Here is a 22,124-nt window from a genome sequence, read left to right as displayed (position 1 = left end):
GAATGCTATGTGCAGTGTTACAAGTGGAGCAGATATTGCATTGTACTTTGAAATCCAGACTTGCTAAAGTGTGTGCTTCAACATCTCTGAAATGGCCTGATGCTTTGCCTCTGGTGCTGATGAATCTTCGCAGTGTCCCAGACTGAACAACAGGACTGTGCATCAAGATATAGTCATGGGGAGGGCTACGCGGTTGCCTGCTGTACCTGCAAATGCGCTTGTAAACATCACAGATTTGACGCTCAATTACTGGAAAGGATTAGCTGACGTGGTTCGTTCTGTCTTACCAGGTTGAAGCGGTAACAGCACCGCCACATCAGGAACAGTGCCCCGACCTAAGTCCCGGGGACTAAGTCATAATGAAGAAGCATGTGAGACAAAACTGTCTTGATCCTCATTTGCGTGTTACATGCCAGGTGAGCTTGGTCACTATGACTGATGCAAAGTGTGGTGGTCTTCCTAATTGGGGGCTTGTGTTTCAACTCGCTAGAGGCAGCACATAGGAATTCCACAGTAGCATGTACCATGATGCAGCCACAGCAGGAGGGCATAGTAAAGGGCTCCATAATCCACCTTGCTTTCTAACTCTGCGACTGCACGCTATCTTTTGCTATTAGTATCACGCACCTTTGTTTGAATTTTAAACAGTTCAACTTGCTTTTATAAGTGTATAATTCGCTAAAGTCACAATTATTTGTACTCACTGTTCGTGGTCAAGCTTAGGTCACTCAGAGGGGTTCCTCCCCGGTCCACCCCAGATTGTTCCGCTTGAGTGGAGACAATTGTAGCACAATCCGGAAGTGACATGCAGTTACCAGGTCAGCGGTTCAGCTGCCTGGAACTACAAATTCTCATGGCCAGGCCGACGCGCAGCGGAAGCGCTAAAGGCAGCACATTGGAATTCCACAGTACTCTGTACCACGATACATCCATAGCAGGAGCGCCTGGTAAAGGGCTCCTTAATCCACCTTGCTTTTTAACTCTGCGCCAGCACGCTATCTTTTGCTATTAGTATCACGCACCTTTGTTTGAATTTTAAACAGTTCAACTTGCTTTTATAAGTGTATAATTTGCTAAAGTCACAATTCCACAGTAGCATGTACCATGATACAGCCACAGCAGGAGGGCATAGTAAAGGGCTCCATAATCCACCTTGCTTTCTAACTCTGTGACTTCACGCTATCTTTTGCTATTAGTATCACGCACCTTTGTTTGAATTTTAAACAGTTCAACTTGCTTTTATAAGTGTATAATTCGCTAAAGTCACAATTATTTGTACTCACTGTTCGTGCTCAATCTTAGGTCACTCAGAGGGGTGCCTCCCCGGTTCACCGCAGATTGTTCCGCTTGAGTGGAGGCAGTGTAGCACAACCCAGAAGTGATGTGCAATTACCAGGTCAGCAGTTCAGCTGCCTGGAACTACAAATTCTCATGCCTGGGCCAAGGCGCGCCTAAGGCAAGCCTGTCTGCGCCCGTCCGAGCCAGGTCGTCGCCTGGAGCCAGATACCCTGCCGGTTTCTCCTCACATCAGGTGATTAGTCATGGTCCCCGCACCAAATATACTAGCCAAGTGTTACTGTACATTAGGTACCACAAATGCCCGCTTGCTATGAAAGAAGGAATGTATTCATGTACCCATATATTTTCCATAGAAGTGGAGGGCCCCCTCGTGTGCATAACCTGTAGAGTATACTCCTCACATCATCCAATAGACACTAAGGAGAATGCGAACATTTGTACAGTAGCCCCACATGACTCCCATATCCAAACACACCCTAGAAATGTGGAAAGAAAACAGCTAGCTGGGAATGTTTCCTGGCTAATGTTCGTTCACTTCCCAAGCACGCCTTCAATATTTAGGACTTGCTCTCTTCTCCCCCAGATATCGGGTTTCTAACAGAAACAACGATGAAACCCTCTTCAACACCTGCAATTGCACTTGCATTACCTGATGGGTACCGAATGCAAAAACTAGACAGGCCCGGAAGGTGGGGGGAGGGGTAGCTATCATATACAAAGACCCGATAAAAATGACAGTATTAGATCAACTCAGCAGTGATAAAATTAGAATCTTAGTGTTTAGAATTGACCTCCACTCGCAGCTGAGTTGTAAAGGAGCTCTTGTACACCGCCCCCAGGTCCCCTCCTCAACTCCATCACCCTACTCATGGACCTGATCTCGTCTTACGTGATCTCATCTAATCAATTCCTACTTCTGGGAGACCTAAATGTCCACAGCGAGAACCCCGGTGACTCAGAGGCCTCCACCCTCCTGACAGAACTGTCTACGCTCAGACTCACTAAAACCAATGTTGCACCCACGCATATCGCAGGTTTTATCCAATTCTCCTCACACGATTTACAAGTCTACTAGCCCTCTGCCTTGGTCAGACGACTCCAACATTGAATTTTGCTTAGTGGGGCCCACTGAGCATAAATCCCAGGAAAAACAAACCCCACGATTCTATAGACAGTGGCACAAACTAACACCTACACTCTTTAATGATACTTTCACCCCCCCTCACATTTCAACCTCAGACACGGTTGAAAAGCACCTAACTGACTTTCAGCATGCGCTAAAATCCACCATAGACGTGCTGATCCCCCTGAAAAGATCCCTGGCGACCCCCAAGTGCTCCCAGACCCTCTGGTACTCAACGGACCTTCGGACAGAAAAAAAGAGTCAGTGTAAAAAGCTAATGCGACAATGGCGCCGAACCCATGTTCCCCTTGACAAAGAAAAGTATAAAATTGCCCAAGTCTCTTACCACAAAAACGTGAAACTCGCCTGGAAGAAATATATAGCCAATCAACTCGAACAGGCTTATAACACCCCTAAAGCCCTTTTTCAGGTACTCAACACTCTCATCAGTCCCAAAGCCTGCAACCCGGAAGACACGCCAACTCAGTCTCTCTGTGATAGTATTGCAGATTACGTCTCTCAAAAAATTGATAACATTTATAATAAAATAACCACCACTACCAGTACACACCCCAATCTCAGCATTGAACCCCCCCCCCTGTCTCACCTAGCACTTTAACACTTAAGGAATTTCCTTTGCTCACTATTCAAGATACAGCCTCCCTATTGAAATGAACCAAATTTGGATCTCCTAGTGATCTCATCCCAGCGAAAATATCCAGAGGACTCGCAGCTCAAATGGCGGCCCCACTCTGTTCCATTCTAAATAGTTCAATCATGGAAGGCAAGCTTCCTAAGGAATGGAAAGCCGCCCAGATCATGCTATTAGGAAAAACACCAAACTACCTCCTGACATGATTTCCAATTACCGACCCATCTCACTACTCCCTCTCTATAGCAAAATACTTGAAAAACATATTAATACTCACCTGTCTACTTTCCTTGAATCCTCTGATTGCCTTGGTCACTCACAGTCAGGCTTTCGCCCAAAACACAGCACAGAATCAGCCCTGGTAAATGTCACGGATGACATTCGAATGCACGCGGACGCTGGCCAAGCAGTAATACTCACACTGCTTGACCTGTCCACAGCATTCGATACCATTTCACACCAGATCCTGCTGGAGAGACTACGAGCCATAGGCATTCCGAACAATGCAATAAATTGGCTGACGGATTCCTGAAGGAGAGAACCCAAACAGTAAACCTTGGTCCCTTCAAATCTCAGACCACCATGTTATCCAAGGGCGTGCCACAGGGCTCTTGCCTTAGCCCCACACTATTTAACATATATGTTGAGCCACTCTCATCACTTCTAAGGAATATTGGATTCACACCCATATCCTACACGGACGACACTCAACTTCTCCTTTCCTTCGACAAAAATACCCCTAACATCAAGAGCATCTTCGCAGAGGGTATGAAAACATTAACAAAGTGGATGAGCAGCAACTTCCTTCTGTTCTGAGCCACCTAATTCACTGTCTCGAATACGGCCTTATCGCAGAGATACCCCAACCGGGTGATTCATGCGCTCTACAAATGACATATATAAATAAACTCATAGAGTTCCGTGTCCCCTTGAACGAGAAACATCACCTCTCCCAGAAGAGACACCAACAGTAGTCAAAAGGCCACTGGAAGAGATCAGCCACGCTGTAGGGGACCAGACAGAGCCTGAGACAGCACTGGAGCAATCTGAGGGGTGTCTTGAAGAATCAGAAGCTAGAGTCTAAATCATAAAAATCTGTAATGGTGAGCGAATCAGATTTAGACCCCAACAAAGGAACTAGTGTTGTGGGATTATGATTGGTGGTGAGAGAAATTTGGCCCAAGAATAAAGAGAGGAGAAGGTTGAAATTATATCCTCTGAAAGAGCTCTTGTACCCATATCAGAGACATCTGGTGAGTCAGAACTGAGTGGGGGCAAAAATTAAGGATCAAATCTCAGAAGATCTGAACGATCAAGGGTGCCTTTTCGGAGGTACTCTTCTCCTGAGTGGACTTATCTCCCTACAATGATAATGAGAGTGACTTCTGGATGAATAATAGTGGCAATTCCCCTGAAGCTTTTGGAACTTGATTCGAACTATATCTTTACATTTTCACTTCCTTACCCAAACTAAGTGAAGAATGAGCCTGAACTCCCCAATCTCTTCGAGAAGAGCCTCTTGTGCTTGTTGATGGACTGAGAATAATGATCTTGGAGTTGCTTATTAAAGATCTTGGTCTCCAAATTACTAGAGATGATGAATGAACGTTTTGAGTGCTTAAAAGAAGAATACCTAGGTCTGAGTGGAAGCAGAATAACATTTACGACCACATGCATCATTGTTGCAGTTTGCGATTTCTTAATTGCGAAAATTAAGGAATCGCAATTAAGAAATCGCAAACCGCTATGTGCCAAGAAATCGCAATTTGTTTTGCGATTTCTTAAATTTCCTAATTGCGATTCACAATTTGCGAATCGCAATTAAGGAATCCCTTCCCATTGATTCCTATGGGCCTAGAGGCCCATAGGAATGAATGGGAAGTCATTTTCAGTTTGCGATTAGCAATTTGCGAATCGCTAACTGAAAATGCAATTTCAAGGGTGCAGGGAGGGGTCCAAAGGACCCCCCCTGCACCCCTGAAATATAACTAAGTGCATTTTTCACACACACATGCCCCAAGGGCATGTGTGTGTGTAAAATGAAACTTTCAAAAATGCACTTTTGTGCATTTTTTAAAGTTTTCGCAAATTACCATGAAGGTCAACTTCGTGGTAATTTACCTCTCCCTATTTACGAATTCGCAAATTTAAAACGTTCATGCATTGCATTTAAGAAATCTGAAATTGCAATTTGTTAAACGCAATCGCAATTTTAGAAATCGCAACGTGATTGCGATTTCTAAAATTGCGAAAAACATGATGCATCCTAATTTTGTTAATTGCATTCGCAAACGGCCGAAAATTGCGATTCGCATCGTTTGCGAATGCAATTGACAATGATGCATGTGCCCGTTAGGGTTGACATTTAGAACAACACAGAGTAGGGCTAAGGAAGCCTCATGGAGATTGAATATATTTTGTAAATAAAGTGTGCACAAATAAAGAATATTATGCCATTTGCACAGGTGGAGACCAACAGAGAAGATTCTGTTGCTGCTATTTCTCTTAGGGATCGATTATGATGTTGGGTGGACTTGCGTCCTTTTGGATTACAGGCCGGCCTCCGACTGGCTGATGAGCTCCTTGAGCCCAATGGATGGCAGCAAGAATAGCCGGCCGGTTTAAATTGCCACCAGCTGATTCATAATCAGACGGCCGAATTGAAACTGACAATGAAGGACGGAGACTTAATAGGCCCCAGAGTAGGTGGAGGGTTCTATTCATTAGAAGGGCAGAATCTACATACTGATTTATCTAGAGGAGATTACACATTACATGCTTATAATAATTTGCTTTATGAGTACCATAATACAATGGAAACAAGGGACTGTTATGTTTGTATACAGTTACCTTCTTCAGTGGCTGAGGGCATTACATACCATTGACATATGGCATTACATGTAGCTTACTGCTGAGTATTTTCTATAGACAGGGTCATTTTCAATATGACTACTCAAATTACGATTTGGTCTTTTCAGAAGTCCTGCTGTTCAAAGATTTTTTACACAGATTAAAGTATTAGACACAGCTTATGCACATAGGTATAACTTGACCTTTGTCCTTACTGATATTGAAAATAAATGTCTAGAGCAGTTTTAATATATATACATAGAGCAGTAAAGAGACTAATGCAGTTAAAGGAGTTGGTGTTATAAGATGGTCACTAGATCATCAAGCTGCAAGGAACACTGGAGCATTGACAATAGATTGGCAACGCCAAGGGAGGTTGTGTATACACAATGATAAGCAGGAATACAATACTATTCCTGTAGGGGAAAGGGAGTGTGATCATACTTTTGAGGTTGGAGGATCTTGGAGGTTGTTCTGGATGGACCAACTCCTGAAATTCCAGGAGACTATTTTATTTGTTGCAAAAACGCTTATTTTAAGTTGCTGAACAAATAGTATGGCACATGGTATATAGGAGTAGTGTTGCTGAAGATATATCATGCAGAGAATTTTGATAATCCTGTTTGAGAGGGAAGATCTAGGTCCAAATGAGGTGCCTCTGCAAGAGAGATCATGGGAGATATCTTTGGCACAATAATTCCAAATGTAGGGATGATATTGAATTTTTATTTGATTTGAGTTTTGTAAAGTGCAAATGAATACCCTGGGGCACTTCAGCACTAAGGAACAAGGAACATGAAGTCCACAATTAAGATTTAGGAAAAAGACAGGTTTTTAAAAGCTTGCAAAAACTCAAAAGGAGATTTTATTTCCAGGGAAAGCAGATTTGAAGATTAGATTTATTGCTTCTAAATACTGAGATGGTTGCTATTAGGGCTATGGTTTTGCAGAACCGACTTGAGTTAGGCATTCTGCTTGCAAGAGGGATGAGTATGCCAGAGGCTGAAGGTCCAACAGTGTAGCACTTACGTCCCAGAGAAAAGTAAGAACCTACAGAAGTTCTTAAAGAATATTACTGGCTTACATAGTGAAGTGAGTGGATTGCCAGCAGAAGGTTTTCAGTATTCAGTTGGACATGGATTGAGTGCTGTAGGTAGATGGTCTGCAGATTTGGGAAGTGGTATCATTGGTTTCATTTTGAGACCATTGTTGATTATTGCTCTTTGTGCAGTAATCTTGATTTTGGGGGTTGATTGTGGTGCATGGATGTGCGTGGGGGCCCTGATGTGTCCCTTGTGCCACTTTACAGTGGCCCACAAGGGACGAGTACCCAGTTAGGGGCCCCCAAAGTCTATTTCTGACAGACATTTCATGGCAGTGGGACTGCCATAAAAGGGCTGTTGAAGAGTGTCATCGTAATCCCAATGGTCGTGCCTGCCTCGGCACCACCATCATTAGGGATTGCGATTCTGACTGCTGCCCTTCCGGGATCAGTAGATTCTGTCGGAGGTCGCCGTCTGCCCTCCGTCCAACAAGGGTCCTACCACCTGCATCATAATGCAGCAGTCGGACAGAAGGTCTGATGGTCTGGCAGACCGCCACCAACAGGCCTTACATTATAATTAGGCCCAAGGTTATGTTTACCAATGTTACTTTTATATTGTAGAGGTGAGAACTAAAGCTGCATATGTATTTCAGTTACTTAAAATTCAACTCCCTTCCTCCCAACCAAAAACTCAAACCAATCTCCTTTTCTTCAGGAAATCTCTGGAAATGCATCTCTTCTGTTTTCACCTGAAACAATACATTTAGCTCTATTCTCTCGCCTCTTTGTTGAGGCTTCAACCAGTTTTCGGCATTGTTTAACTGTTACCTCCTTACTGCTCATTTATCTGAATTTTCCAAAAGTTTAAGTTTTAAGTTTATTGGTAAATCACATGGTTACTTAAAGCCATTGCAACAAAATGAAAATGTTAAAATACAAGTTACATATTCCATATATACACAGTAAAAGTAAATATTATTGACGAGTTTAGGAACACACATGTTTAGGTCGGTAGTTCCCCCGTTCGGTCTATACCCTCAAGGGAAAAGTGTTCTAGTCAATAAAAGTTTAGAAGATATGTATTCCATAAATGCATAATAAAAGTAAGTGTTATTCACAAGTTTAAGGACCCGCAAGAGTAGGGATTTTGAAAATGTTAGTCCCTGCCAGATCTGAAAATACCCTCAAGGGTGAACAGTTGTGGTCAACACTTTGGGCCTGATTATGACTTTGGCGAGCCTCCTGCGGAGCACCACGCCAGTGTTCCTGCGGGAGAACCGCCAATGTCATCCTCACACCATGTGCCAGATTACAACAGTAATCCTTGGTGGGTCGACATGCTGTGGTTGAGCCTCTCTAAGGCTCATATGAGAGCCTTAGAAGGGAACTGCCTTGGGACCGCTGCAGTGCATTTCTGATGGGAAGGAATGCACCATGCCATGCATTTCTTCCCTTGCAGAAACTGGGGTGGTCAAAAATACAGGGGGGCATAATATATGCCCCCCTGCATGTACCGCCAAGCACAGAGGCACAAGGGGGCCTCGTTAGGGCCCTCTTTGTTGCCTCACCACCACCAGAATGACAGTAAGGCAACTCGTAATATGCTCGGCGGTGCTGCAGCAGCATCATCAGCATATTGCAACCTCTGGCCACTGTGCAACCGCTGCAGGATCACAGATCCCGGGTGTTTGTTGCGGTCCTGTGGTGGTCCAACCGCCAAAGTTGTAATACGGTGGATCGACCACCAGTCTGGCAGAGCATGGACAGCGGTGTCGTAATCAGGCCCTTTGTCTTAGTAATGAATAGTTGTGTGTTCATAGAAAAAGTGCAAAAGCAAATAGAGATGCAGCTGATTTTTGTCCTTTTCTGAACAGATCTGGGTGTGGATGGATAGTTCCACTGGTTGAGGTACCCCACTGCACTTGCTGTAACTGTACTTAGTCTTAGTTGTGGGCCTTAAATTGTAAGTGCAGAAAAATAAAGTACGGGTGCATGATTGTGCACAGCAGTGCTGCAAATGGTATCCATTGAGATTAAAGTTAAGAGGAGTGGTTCTGCTGGTGGGCAGCTTTCACCTCATCTGGCCTATAGGGAGTGCTGCACAGCATCTTCTTCTCCCCCTTCTGCAAAAAGAAGACAGTTCAACTGGGGGCCCTCTGGATTAAAGCAGGTGAGCAAGGACTGCCTTCTGCAGCATATTCCTTTTTGATTATAGGGTGTTTTCAACAATTGTCTATGTTCGCCCTGTGTCCCTATGCAGCACGACTAGTTGGAGTAGGTCTTCCTTTGCTGCACCATATAGGCGACAGGTGTGTGTATGTCAATCTCATAGCCAGGATGGTAACAGATCCAGTTGGTATTTTAAAAACTGCACCTTGACTGCAGCTGGATATCCCGTGATAAAGTATTGCCATCTCTCCATGCATTCTCTTTGCTAGTGAGGCCTTGTCCTCCACAACAGAGCAAATTTTTAGGGCCTTCTAAAACATCTTCTTGAATACCTTGTGGAAGTGCCCCAGAGCTGCGTGAGTTCTATGCTTTCCAGTGATTCCTGTAAATAGGCCTTTGCTAGTGACAGGTCGCATTCCTGTAGTTGCTTCCATAGAAGATGATCCAATGTATTTGGTTCCGCTTTTCTTATCTTATTCCAGCATACTAAGTTCCTGGGGGTGCTAGAGGGCCCGGAGCAAGATGGCCGCACTTTAGTGCTGCTCTGCTGGTCGAGCTTTCAATCCGCCAATTATCCTGCTACATCGGCGCCATCGGGAGCTCCTCTACACAAATTCGCCATCCTCACTGCTTGGGTTTTGCTCTGATGCCTCTTTGCTGACGATTGCTGGCCTGCGACCGCGCTATTCCCCACTGTGTTGTTTCACCGCAAAATGGCGGCTCTGCTCTGCACTTCCTAATGGCTGGCTAGTTGGACTGCTGCTGCTCCTGGGCCGTATGCTGTGGATCTGTGGCAGTGCGGCGGCTTGAAATCTGAATCGCTGCAGTGTTGCGATCTGACTGCTGTACTTGCTGTTGTCCCACACAACGTCGACGGACGACCTGTGAATGCCGTCCTGGGGGTGAAGGTAGGCGGCTTGCCCTGCTGCTTCGAGCCCGCCTGGCTGAGGTGAGAGCGTATTATCCCTGGCGGGGTAGGGGGAAGCTGCACCAGAGACCAGAGGCCCCTGCTGTTACACGCTGTGCGGCACCCACCACAGCTTCTTGCCTCCTCCGGTTGTGACCGCTGCTCCTGTTCGGCCTAAAGCTGCATTGCGAAGGTGGGGCCTGGCTCCTCCTGTCTCTCATAGACCTGCCTGCCACACGCTGCCACATTAAGCCTCAGTCGGCTTTTGAGACTTTCATTAGTGGAGCCAGCACACAAGCATTAACCTAATTAGTGGGGCCCAGACTGCATCACTGCATTGGAAACTCCCGATTGAGCCGCGATCCTCTCCACGCACCCGGCGCCTTAATAAACCTGTTGGCCTCTCTCTTGCACTATTTGGGGTGCTCTCCTCAAGGCCTACACTGTGTAGCTGCTGATCGTGTCGCTGGTGACGTTCTATCAATCCCAGTACACCACTACCTGTTATAGTGCGGCACAGGCCATATCATTGCTGGTGGTGTAGCCACAATCCTCCAAGCAGTGTGGGCCTTACCAACAGTGTGCTCCCTATAAGCTGTTTGCATCCCATTGGCACACACTCCAGGACGTGCATATCACGATTATCCATACTGCGCTTTACTCACTGGCCTGCCCATAGACCATTGCAACTTTGGGAAGGGCTCAGCCTGTGCACCTGTGAGCATTGTGTCTGACACTGGTATCCTGCTGCACTGGAGGGTGGCGCAAGTCAGCTGTCAGTTAATTGACCTGTCTTACCTGTTATAACACTCTGGTACCACTGGATCCTGATCCATTCCTACTGGCAATCTCCACTGCGATTTGGTGACATCCTTCCTCGCAGTGTGCGTACGTCCGAACTTAACTATGGGGCACACAGACAAGAATCAGGGCAAATTGAACTTTGAATCTAAGAAAACTCCTAAACCTCATACCCCAAATGTATCTGACACTGAAACGGACCCTGAATCTGGCTCGGGCACAAAATTGGAGCGCTTGATGTTATCAATGCAACAGAGCCTTCGAACTATCGATGCAGAAATTGACCATCTGAACTTGCGCATCAACACAATGGCTTCAAAGGTGGATAAATATGGTGCACAGCTTGCTGAGGCTGAACGACGCATTTCCACTGCGGAGGACCGAGTTGAGGCAGTCAGCACCTCCTGTGCAAGTATAGAAAAGCTACTAAAAGTGGAGAAGTGTGGCTCACTGGTGTGGAGAAGTATGGCTCACTGGTTAGAAGCGGCAGACCCTGATGCAGAGGTCTGACCCGGGCCGGGACCAGGGTTCAATTCCCGACGCTTAAGGGTCTTGGGCTCAAAATCCACGGACTCGATAATTCTCGCCTCGGTGCCTGCTCTAATCATGGGCCCCACTCTGCAACTCTAAGCAATAGCTTGCTTAATCTCCACAACAGCCCAGAAAGCTCTGGGATGCCTGGCTTCACCATGGGGGTGCCCAGTAGGGGGCATCTCACCGGGAAAGCCAGGAAGGGTTCCACAGCGGTATACAGCGCCAGGATGCCTGAAAGGTAATAGTGCACTTTACAAGTATACATACATTTACATTTACTTGAAGTTATCAAAGCCAAAAATGAGGATATTGAGGCCCGGTCCCGAAGGAACAATCTATGGATCACTGGCATTTTGGAAACAACCAACAATGGGCCAATGGAACTCTATGTGGAGGTGCTTCTTACAGCTCTTTTGGGGTGGAACATTTTTCAAAAGTGCTCATTGTGGAAAGAGCTCACTGCTCCTTAGCGGCCCGTCCTGTCCCGGGAGCGCCGCCGATGAAAGTGGAACTCTTTCCCGATTTTACAGTGGAGGTAGAGCAGGGAATTTCATGCTGTGAAGAAGAAATTGCAAATCCTGCACATCCAATATGCAATGCTCTACCCTGCCCACCTGAGAGTCCAGCACGATGGAAAAGCACATGTCTTTTTGACGCTCAAGGAGGCACTTCTCTATATTTGCCAGTTGGAGAGGCGCTCGCCGAGGCAAGAAAAGCTTGGTGAATCGTACTCTGAAGGTTGATTATATGAACCTGGTATCCTTCTTGTTTTTATGGGTTCTTTTTTTGACAACGATTGCTGTTTGTCCCATTATTGTTGGTGGCCTACTTGCCCCTGCATGCCACACTGGGATGACTTACTTTTTTTGAGGTGTTCCTCATTTATATGCTCATATCCTATTGCTATTGCCTTGCTTGTTATATTATAATGCTCCTGCTGGCTCTGATCTGGGAAATACTGGGAACAAATGAAGATAGATACTGCATTTTTTAAAGTCTGGAGCCATCTTATTAGCCATGAACGTTTGTTTATATAGCCTATCACTTTGTGTCTCGACCCACCCTGTTTTACACTGGGTGCCTTCGGCTGCTAGTGCTTCCCCACATGGGAAATCCCGACAAAGTTATCTCTACTGTTGGGGCACACTTCTGTGTCCTGGTTGCAATGTTTTTTGTTTACGGATCCTCTCTGATTGCTCTGTCAGCCTTGCAACATGTTATGAGGTTGTTGTTTTTTTGTTATGCACGGGAATAGCATAGCAGGTCTTTACTGCTGTTGTGGGCAGGAGGGGTTGTTGGGGGACAATATGTTACAGATTGTACATTGGCAGCATTATGTGGTTATGGCATAGCAGTTATAGGGACACTTTATAGGCGCTATTACACACATCTTTTTACGGGGACTGTTCATGACTAATTCTAGTGATGAGACGATATCCTGGTTGAGTTGGAATGTTAGGGGGCTCAACAATCCAAAGAAAGTACGCCAGGTGCTTTCCTATCAGGATTGTCACCAGATCCAGATTGCCCTCCTGCAGGAGGCACATCTTACTAAGCAGACGGTGTCCACTGTTGCTACCAGATGGGCGGGGGCAAAGTTAGCAGCATCTTACTCATCCTATGCACGGGGTGATGATTATGATTGAAAAAGGGACCCCCTTTGTACCAATCTCCGTAGAGTAAGATGATGGTGGACATTATATAATAGTCCAGGGAACATTACACCGCACGTTCATGGTAATAGTAAATGTCTATGGCTCTAATATCAAATTCAAATTCAAATTCAAAATTCAAATTCAAAAGATACTTTATTCGGTTCTAATATCAATGACCCTGCTTTCTATGACACATTATGGGGGAAACTTTATAAGTTACCCCCTCCACTGTTATATGTGGAGGTGATTTTAATGTGACCCTGGACCCCACCATGAACAGGATGTCCGTGACAGACCCGACTCCCAAGAAGGCCGCTACGACAATGCATGACGGTATGCTGACATTGGAGCTTCTAGATATCTGGCGGCTACGCCATCCCTATCAGAAAGAGGGGACATGTCACTCCTATGCCCATCAAGCCTGGTCCCGCATAGCCTTCTGGTTAGTCACGCAAGACACTAATGATTGGGTGGTGCAGATAAGACATCTGCCCAGACCTTTGTTGGATCACTCCCCTGTGCTTCTTTGTATGGCCTTACCGGCTTACACTCCCCCTCCTTTCCAATGGCAGTTGCAGCCCTCCTCCCTGCTGGACCTGGTGTTTTGTGAGGGTGTTCGGGAGGCCATTACTGACTATTTTTCTCACAACACCGGATCGGTTGACTCTGTGGGGACACTATGGGAGGCTTTTAAAGTGACCATAAGAGGGGCATGTATCGGCCTTCAGGCTGGGGTGCTTAAGTCTCTCCGGGGCACCATGGCTACACTAGAGTGAGACTTGAAAGGACTGCAACGCCGGTCTGAACTCACACCTGAACCCTCTGTTGCAGAATATAATGGGGTGGTTGACCAGGAAATACAACACATGTCCCGTAGAAGTAGGGCCAGATACTATGGTGAAGGTGGTAGGCCTGGCAGGGAACTGGCGGCCCATATCGTGGAGGGTGGGTACAAGGCTTACATGGTTAACGCTGTCACTGTTGATGATACCACTCATTATGACACTCCCAATATATTACCAGCCTTTGCTGTATATTATACTCCAGGCACGCCCAGTCCGCTTGGTGGGGTGTTGGAGTCTGGGGTGCAGGGCTTGTAGCCTCCACTAAAAAAAACGAGTATAGCCCTCCTCGGGGCTACTTTTAACCAGGACAGTTCTTATTTTGGACTGCGTGCTTGCATGCTGGGGATTTTGCCATTTCCTTCTCTGGGATTTTTTGGGGGGCTCCAGCTTCCCTTACACCTGCTTTGTGTAAGCTTGGTGGGTTGTATAAGCTTTAGCTGTAGATTTGGAGGGCTTAGCTTGAGTGCAGGGAATTCCAGCAGAGCGGGGTGATCTAAAGTGTCTTCAAAGATGCTTGTGGCAGCTGTTTGGGGTGAAGTCAGTGAGGGAGTTTGCAACCCTGTAAGCTTTTCGCTGCTTGAGAAGAGCACTGAGCTGGAATCCTTTAGAAAACTGAATTTTCTATAGATTTTTGGCTGCGTTCTGCTGACAGTCCGTTTGTTGGGGGGAGGGGCGGGGGGAGCCTTTCCTTTGTGCCCCCAGTTTTGCCTTTTCCTTTACTTGTTGGTCAAGGAGGATGATTAGTGGATCCTCGTTGGATCCTAGGTTGGGTTTTGTCCTGGATTCCCATGTTTCATGGCATGGGTGGGGAAGCTATTGTTTCTGCTGTGTTTCCTTCTTATGGTGGCTGGGGGGTCCTCTCCCTTGACTTTCCCAGACCTCATGGGTGGAGGTGGCACCTAATGCCTGAGCACTTGGGCACAGACCCTGGGACAGCCTCGCCCCTGTCCGTTGATGCATCCTGTGGTGGCGGTGCCATGTCAGAATGGGGAGCACGAGCACACAGGGGGTGGTGCTAGGATGTCAGTGTTTCTCCTCCCATGGTATCTTGTGCATAGGGGTCTGCTTAGGACCCACAGAGGTCCTGGGTACTGGGCTCTGCTTTAGAGCTGATCGCCTGGTGGATGGGGTCCGAGATGCAGCACCGCCACACCCCCTTTGTGGCCCTTGATAGGAGCTGTGTGCCTTCTTGTATCGGGATTGGAACCCCGGCAGTGGGGGGTGGGGGGGGGCACAAGCACACTGACAGTTGTCTGTTGTCTGTTGTTTAATGCAGTTGTTGTTTGTTATTGTTGGCTATTTGCTTGTTGCCTGACCAATGGCTACCTGCTGCGTTCTGTGTCTTAAGGGTGGTGTCCTTCACTTCATTTTGAGGGTGGCCAGGAGCTTCTTTTGCGTGTGACACAGAGGCACACAGTAGGTGCACAGTAAGTGTGCAGTCGGCAGCACAGAGTCTTATATGGAGAGCTCCCCACACAGGTCCTTGTGAGCACTGTAGGCTCCTTTGGGAATGGGTTACCATCTACTTGAAGTAGGTGGTAAAATACAAATGTGTTGCACCAGCATTTCGGTCACAAAACATTCTTACATACTGCTGCGATTTAGTATTAGGAAGGGATGCTCTGATCACGCCCCTTTCTAATACCGAATCTGTATGTGTTCGCAATTCCAAATTGGAATTCGGTCAGTGGCAGCTACTCCGCAAAAGCGGAAGAGTGTCGCCCCACTACGCAAAAGGAAAACTAAAATGATAATAATGTATCGTTATTATCATTTTAGTTTTCAGTGACTCTCGGGTGGGTGGGACTGGCCAGAGCAGGGAGGGGAGTGGTTTGCACTCCTTCAGTGTGCAGGGCTGCTCAGCCGTCCCTCTTGGACCGGTCAAACAGTCCTCGCCGTTTGCATCTTCCCCACCAGGCTGCATTACATAGCCTGGTGAAGAACATGCAAAGGCTCCCTGTCTCAGTCTGAGCGCCGATCCGAGGTGCTTAGACCAATCCTAAGGGGACAGCGAAGGAGAGGCGGTTGCCATTGCTCACAAGTAAGTGTTTTTTTGTACTTTTTTCTTCAACCTCGCCCACCACCCTGGTCCTGTAGCAGCCGCTACTGGATTTGGTAACATGTTACTGTATTGCAAATTGGAATACATACATACCAAATGCATTTTACCGAATTGCGACCGGCAAAATGCATGATACATGTAGCCCCATATCTTTTGAAACTGCGAATGGATCCTGTACCATTTTCTTGCTTACATGAACAAGAAGAAAATATATAAATGGAATACAAGATCTAAAACACATAATGCAAGCATTGTGGCCCTCGTGTTTATGGAATTTAGTATTAGCAATGGATAATGGGGAACAGCGCATTTCTTTCTGATTGTGGAGAGAAAACTGCTGGCATTTTCAAACTTGTCAGAGCAGACAGAAAATGTCAGTGTCAGTCGGTGGAGAGGTGGATTGTGGGTATAGGGACTCAGGGCAGGCATCTGCTTATTCGTGGGGGCGGGCATTGTCTGTTCCACCTGTGCTGAGCAGGGTCAGGCTGGGGCCTGACCATACTGCACATAAAAGCCCCTGCAGCACATAAAAGCGTTCGGTGTCTCTGGAGCTGGAATTTTGGGCTTCAGAGTTTGCTGATGTGATAATTCCTGGTCCTTGGACACAAAGAATTAGGGAGTGGTTTGGAGGTGGTGGCTTTCCACCCCGAGTTATTGCTCCAGTACATTTCTGACTCTCATAATGACGCCCTATAACCATTGTTGACTTAGACCCTCATTACTAGTTCCTCACAATTCCCAAAGAGCCAGTAACATGAGTTAGGAGGTCCATCAAAAATTATGAGCAAGGCGGAAACATCACAGAACCACACTGTTTCTTCTGGGGACTGAAAGCAGCCAAAATCTCCCGGTGAAACATCAAGGCAGGAATGGGGAATAACACAGAGAACCAAATGCTTTGAAATACGATTCCCTCAATTATTCCTTGTTCCTAATTTGACTCTCAGGTCCAACTTTTAATGGGCCAGTTTTTCTGACCCCCATAAATATCTTTCTGGTTGGTATCTATGAGGGAGGGGGTAATTACCAGACAACCCAATTAATAGGTAACCTTTAACGAAGGTATCACCGGCCACTAACACTTAGATATACAGCTGATATAACACAGCATATGTTAAACTATTACAAGAAAATGGCATCTTATTTTAAAGCAGACATTGGCCCACTTATAACTTGAATGACTCGGTTAGTTAACCTTCTGTTCAAATGCAAGATGGCCCCATCTGCAAAGAATCCAGCTGCATAACTTTACCAAATTAACATCAATCATCCTCTTGCTATTTTTCTATAAATATCTGTTGTATGAAAACCTCTTTAGGAAATGTGTGTAGCATTAACGCCTACAGCCATTTTAGGTGAGTCTCCTTTAGGTTTCGCCTGATCAAATATTTGCTGACTTCAATTACCTTCGAGACTGCTGCATTGATGAAACTGCTGATATGTGCCCTGTCAGTCTCAGGGGAGCTTCTTTACCTCACTTCTCACCCTGTCCTTGCCAATTAAAGAGCCCCATTATTATGATAGCGAGAGTCGCCTACATTTCGGCGCGCTCCTATGCATGGCTAAGGGTTACACAGAGATGCTGGTGAATAATTAAAATGGATTTCTAAAGCCCCGAAAACTCCATCATGTTCTGCATTGTGTCTGACTATTTTTAACCTCATCTCCCTCTTGCTGCTTGGATAGATGCCTAGTCCTAAAATGTCCACCGCATGCCCTTGCTTTGGAATATATATACATCTACAATGAGCTGAACAAAATGTCTGCAATGCCCAAGCTGAAAAAGGCAGGCGAAGAGATAATGAGCGCGATCCTCTTGCCCTGTTCCATGAAGGAAAAGGTCAACAGATTTAGTGAATACGAAATGTTCTGCTCCGTACCGATTTTTAACACCTTTCCATGTTAATTAAACCTCTAGCTGAGCAAAAATGTACGGGGAAACCTTTTCATTTGTGCTTATTACAGTATTTATGTAAAAAAAAAAATCCGCTACAGGATTAGTTAAAGCTCTGTCCTATGCACTGCAGAAAACTGCTGGCTCAGTCATAACCTTGCTTCTCGGGTGCATAGGACTCTTGTGGCGCCGTGTGCTCGGGCGGTGTTGCGTGATAGTCGGCGGGGATTGGTGCTCTAATGTCAGCGTACCACCCCTCACACACACGCACTTGTCAGGGATGACAGGGGTGACACCAGGGCTAATAAAAGGGAGCTACCCATGCCAGGTAGAGCTGATGGATTAAACCCAGATCTTTTGACTGGGTGTGAGTGTTTGATTGATTCAGATGCTCCGTCCATCACCACCCCCTTTTGTACAGGTAGAGCGGGAAGAGCGGACAAGTATGGCCTGTGGTCAGCTTCTGTCTGTGTCTCCTGCAGGACAGTAATCATAAGGTCCAAACAAGCCCGGCCTGAGTCGTAATTCTGCACCACCACCATGCATGTTTACCATGTACTACTGTACCAAGACAGGCATGCATCAGAGCACGCCACCCCTTTCGACTGAAAAGAAAGCCCAGCGCCACCAGGGGGTCTGGCACATGATGCACAAAGCTTGGAACCTGTGGCTCTGGACAAAGGTAGCTAGCAGCATTCATAGCATGTTTTCTCCACCAAAGCAGGTGCTCACACAGTGTTTCTAATTAAGATTTTACCATGTATCTTTCTGTCTTAATTTGCTTTGACATCATATTATATTATAGCCTGCGAGCCCTTCGTAACGGACTCTGCTCCGGTCTTTAACTAGGGAGAGCCGGTACAGAGGGCTCCTAGGATATTACAACGTTCCTCCCCTAGAGGGCAGAATGTTCTAATTTGTAAAGCAAAGGCATCAGCGAGCCTTAGGAGATTGAAATCCCCTCAGGCTCCTAAGGCCTCTGTCAAACATTGGAATGCTGATGCTCCAGGCTTCTACAGCCCATTAGAAGCCTGGAGCACTCCATTGTTTTCAATGGAGTGCTCAACATTCAATGTTCTAATCTGGCATTAATGCATGTATTGTTTTTTTTGTCCTTATTAGACCTGGCACCATTGGCGTGGGTCTTCTTTCCATTTTTGCTGTAGCCTCAGGTGTTTTTGCTGGTGTTAGATGCTTTGGGAATTGTTTCACTGCTGTCCAGTGCCACAGTGCGAGTGCTCCCTACTGTAAATTGATGTATTGATTAGTGGTTCCATGATTGGATATTTGATTTACTAGTCAGTCCCTAGTACAGTGCACTGAGTGTGCTCAGGGTATGTAAATCCAAATGCCGCTAGTGGGCTTGCAGCACTGGCTGTGTCACCCACAGAAGCGGCCTGGTAAAATGTGTCTAAGGTCTGCCATTGCAGAGCCTGTGTGAAGTCTGGTACTGTCATGCTGACTGGGCAAGTGCACCCACTTGCCAGTCCCAAAACCTTCCCTTGACTTCATATTAGTCACCCCTATGGTAGGCCCACGGGCAGGGTGCATTGTAAGCACAAGGTAGGACAAGCCCTGATGTGTGTGGCATGTCCTAATAGTGAATTACTGGCATTTTCTTTTTTCACTATTGCAAGGCTACCTGTTCTCCATAGGCCAGAATGGGCTGCTGGATTATTACATGTTTATAATACTAGCAGACTCAAAGAGCATGGTGGAAATTCGAGTTCAGTATGCCTGGACTCAGAATAATAAAATACATCTTTTAGTGAAGTTTCTTTTAATATTCTGTATTTGCAAAAACCACTTTTAGAAAGTAGGTATTTCCCTGCCTAACCATTTGAGCCTGCCTCTGCGAGGTTGTGTATTCCTTCATCTGGTTTTGTGAGTGACAGGGCTGGAGGATTCCAAGAGATAGGCTGGGGCAGCCTGGTGTTGAACAGGGAGATCTGCATCTAGATAGGAGGGAGGAGTTGCACCTGGGACCTGACTAGGGCTGGGCCTTCCCTCTACATTGCTGGCTCCACCTCCTGTGGTGCGTCTGATGTCTCTACCCTGCACACTGAAAGAAGAGAAGGAAGACTGTCAACAAAGTGCTCCAGGACTGTACTTGCCTTCCACAATGCTGGCTCCACCTCCTGTGGGGCGTCTGATGTGCCTTCCCTGCGATGTGAAAGGAAAGGAGAAGTCTGGCAAACAGAGTGCTTCAGAACTGGCTCGAACTGGGCACAGGCCTCTCTCCCCTCAAAGAACAAAGGATTTAGGGGTATAAGTATTGGGACCCTGATCCCATGAAATTAGATCACTTCTAGACTTATAAGACGAAACCTCAGCTGAGGAGAAGGAACCTGAAGGAACTGAGGAGAGACTATTCCCAAGCTGAAGTACTGCTTGGGGATTGGCCTGCAGTGGTTACCTGACTGCCAAAGAGAGGAGAAAGAACTTTGTGGACTTTTTTTTCAACTTGTGCAAAAGATCTCCAAGGGCTTGGAAGAGAGCCGGCCCCCTGACCGAAGTCCCAGGACCAGTGGACTTCACCAGCCTTTGTGAATTGCTGCTGGAAACTCTGTTTCAGTGGCTACAGAGGCAGGGAGCTGTGACCGACTATCACGACCGGCCCGGTGTCCTATAGGCACCGCATCAAGCAACGTCCGCCTCGAACAACGCAAGCTCTGCGCTCACCGACTCCATCCTGATGCTGTCACCGAGCCATAGCCTGCAATGCGACATGCAACGCCTCGCTACACCGACTCGTACTGGTCTGACCGAAGAGGTCCCGGCTGCTGACTTCGAGGCCTGTGACCGCACCGGAGTTGGGCACTGCCTTGCACGCTTCGCAAAGCACCATCCGACTCACACCACTATTCAGACTGATCGACGCCAGCTCCCGATCTCCAGTTCTGTCGCCGCACCGCAAGCTGCAAGCACCGCATCGAAGCACCGTCTCGCTCTGCAATGCAAGCCTTGGATCCACCGACTCTGTCAACGGGCCACTGCCTGCACCGCATCGAGGGACACTGCGTCCTAAAACGCTTCCTTTCTGAACAGCGACGAACACCGGAACCGGCTCCCACATCCGTGCCGGCCGCCTCAAGTAAAAGGTACTGTGACTGAGTCTGTCGACATTTGAGTGGGCCCGTACCAACGCGGTCCACTGGATTTGATAGACTCTGTGTTATTTTCAACAATGCTGTAGCCCGCCCGGGCTACCAACTCGCACATAACCTTGATTTAAGCCTTTTTAACAAGAACTCTTGAAATCTTATAGTACTGTGGATTCTTTTTGTCGTTTGTGGTAACTCTATATAAAATATACCTATTTTTGATATAAAACCTTGTGTGGTGTCCATTTGTAGTGTTGTCACTGGGTTACTGTATGTGTTCACAAATGCTTAGCTTACAACCCCTCTGAGATAAAGCCTTGCTGCTCGTGCCAAGCAACCAAGGGGGTGAGCAGGGGTTATTTTGGGAATGTAATCCCCCTTTCTCTGACTAAAGGAGAGGGTCCCTGTTTGTCACAAGTACCTACCTGTGCCAACTAGAGACCCCCAATTCTAATATTCCCCATATTGCCATAGCGTCCACCAATCTTATACCGTTTTTACTCTCTCTGTCCGCTTCATTGTCTATTGCATTCACTTTTGACCTTAACCTCCCTGATCTCACCTCAGTGGGCAACCCCAGGAGCGGTGTCCTGGTGTAATCATAGGACTGTGATGATCTGTTTAGGATTCACCCCTCGGTACCTGACCAACTTATGAAATCAGCCCACATCTCAATCGCTCTTCCTTTTTCACGTTCCACCTCCAATCGGCGCGTCCACATAGGCACTTTGATCCATTCCAGACCATAGGGAGGGGATGGATCAGTCCAGCACTTACAAATCTCCTGTATTGCTAGGAGCAGCAGGAAAAATCAAGGCTATTTTGCTTGCTGTTCAGAATACTGAGTAAAGGGTTATTGACCCCCAGGAGGACTAAGACAGGATAAAGGACTATAGCTGTCCCCATATTGTCTCTTAGTATTGACTCACTACCATTCCAAAACTCCTTGATCTCAGTGCAGGTAAAAAATACATGTTCTTCATCAGCTTTTAAACAAGCACCTTCTAGGCTGCGGCTCAAACTTGTCAGTTCTATGGGGTGTCCAGTACAGTCTGTTGATAGAAAAAAAGTGATTTTGTTTGAAGTTTGCAGATGTGACAACTGAGCATAGTAATTTCAGGTAGTCAAACCATATTGATTGTATGTCCTCTCCCTGAAAAGTGTCTGTCCGCACAGTGTGTGAT

Source organism: Lissotriton vulgaris, chromosome 2_1, assembly GCF_964263255.1.
Source record: "Lissotriton vulgaris chromosome 2_1, aLisVul1.2, whole genome shotgun sequence".
Taxonomy (NCBI): domain Eukaryota; kingdom Metazoa; phylum Chordata; class Amphibia; order Caudata; family Salamandridae; genus Lissotriton; species Lissotriton vulgaris.
Note: the sequence above shows the minus strand (reverse complement) of the source record.